This window comes from Hyperoodon ampullatus (genome assembly GCF_949752795.1).
Source record: "Hyperoodon ampullatus genome assembly, chromosome: 19".
Taxonomy (NCBI): domain Eukaryota; kingdom Metazoa; phylum Chordata; class Mammalia; order Artiodactyla; family Ziphiidae; genus Hyperoodon; species Hyperoodon ampullatus.
This window is the reverse complement of record NC_136932.1, coordinates 45880747-45883037: the sequence shown is the minus strand read 5'-3', so window position 1 is coordinate 45883037 and position 2291 is coordinate 45880747.

Here is a 2291-nt window from a genome sequence, read left to right as displayed (position 1 = left end):
ACCTTCCTTTCCCACCACCAGGCAGAACCAGTGCTCCCATGGCTCTTAGTGCAGATCTCTATGACAGCACATACTGTATTGGTTCATAATTACATATTTGTCAGCCTCCAATTAAAATGTGAGCACCCTAGGGGACTTCCCTGGTGGCGCAGTGGTTAAGAATCCGCCTGCCAAGGCAGGGGATCCAGGTTCGAGCCCTGATCTGGGAAGATCCCACATACTGCGGAGCAACTAAGCCCGTGAGCCACAACTACTGAGCCTGCTCTCTAGAGCCTGGGAGCCACAACTACTGAAGCCCGCGCGCCTAGAGCCCATGCTCTGCAACAAGAGAAGTCAGCGCAGTGAGAAGCCCGCGCACCGCAATGAAGAGTAGCCCCCGCTCGCTGCAACTAGAGAAAGCCAGCATAGCAACGAAGACCCGACGCAGCCAAAAATAAATAAATAAATAAATATTTTTTAAAAAAAGTGAGCACCCTAATGGACTTCCCTGGTGGTCCAGTGGTTAGTTAAGACTCCACGCTTCCAACGCAGGGGGCACAGGTTCAATCCCTGGTGGGAGAACCAAGATCCCACATGCCGAGCAGCGTGGCCAAAAAATTAAAAAAAAAAAATGTGAGCACCTTAAAAACGAGGATCATGTCATTCACATTTTAATTCTCAGTGCCTAGCATAACGCCTAACACACAGTAGGCACTTCAGTGTTTGCTGAATTTGACTGCTGAGGATCAACCCCAAAATTTTTCAATGAGACCAGAGTCCAAAAAGCTTAAGAGAGTCCAGTTTTGGGGATTTCCCTGGTGGCACAGAGGTTAAGACTCCACGCTCCCAATGCAGGGGGCCCGGGTTCGATCCCTGGTCAGGGAACTAGATCCCACATGCATGTCACAAATAAGGAGCCCATGTGCCATAACTAAGGAGCTGGTGAGCTGTAACTAAGGAGCCTGCCTGCTGCAACTAAGACCCGGCACAACCAAATAAATAAATAAATACTTAAAAAAAAAAAGAGAGAGAGAGTCAAGTTTTGGCTTACCGGTGAAAAGAAAAGACACTACAGAAATTCATGCTTATGCTATTTTTCGTTTTTCATAGTTTTCCCTACTAGCTTCAGGGTTAGTTACCAGAAAATTAATAACTGAGTCTTTTTTTTTTCTTTTCTTCTGAGTCTTTTAAGTCACTCCTTAAATGACCTATATTTTCCCATGAAACTGTACAATCCAGCACTGTACCAAACCACCATTTTATAACTGAGCTATGAAATCTGATAACTTATTACCCTCCTTGTATTAAATGCATCTTTAATAAAGAAAATTTAGCATTTTTCCTCTCAAGTTGTATTCCTTTTCACTCTGAGTTACAAAGCTCTAAAAGGGACACAATCAAGACCTTGATAGGCAGTGAAAAGACAGAAATAGATATTAAACACTTCTCTGCTGAGAAAGCATTCACCTCACACCAAGAGTACAGAGACTTCACACTTATCCCCTCTCTAGTCAGCTGTAAAGCTTCAGCCCTTCCCTTGGCCACTTCGCTTCTCACCCATACTCTCAATTCCCAATTTATTGTATTAGAATCATCTTTTTAGAGTTGTGATATTTTAGGAGTTTAAATCCAAGAATTAGGCTCATGTCTCTTCTGAAAATGTTCCAAGCTTCCTGTCCTGCTCTGCTGCATTATACAACGTTACTCTGCCAAAGCCTTAGCTCATTTCCTCCTCCTGCTTGTCCTGATATGGTGGTACACATCAATAATGCCCTCTCCCTTCCCATTTTCAGACTTTACTGTCTGTCTGGAATGCCCTATCTTCCATGTCCATCTGTGAGGGCCTATCATGCACGTTCAATGCAGCAGAGGCCTTTACTGACGATATCTGAACCCAGCCCTTCCATCAACTCTCATAACAAGCTGTACCTTTCTCTAGTAGAGAACCACTTACTATACTCCATCAATTCTTTTTTTTTTTTCTTTTGGCCATGTGGCATGCAGGATCTTAGTTCCCCGACCAGGGACCGTACCATCATCCCCTGCAGTGGAAGCATGGAGTCTTCACCACTGGACCCCAGGGAAGTCTCTCCATCAATTCTAAGACACCCTTTTTTCCGTCACATTTCTCTGAAAACAGGATACACCTTACAACTGATGGCATGCCAGTCTCATTAGCAGCATTTCTTCTTTCTTAGTGGTATGCAAAATAACTGTGAGCCTTACAATCATTAGCACCACAGATTTGATGAAACAGATATTGCATTCTATACAATTACTTTGTATACTTCTGTTTCCTTCACTAGACTGTG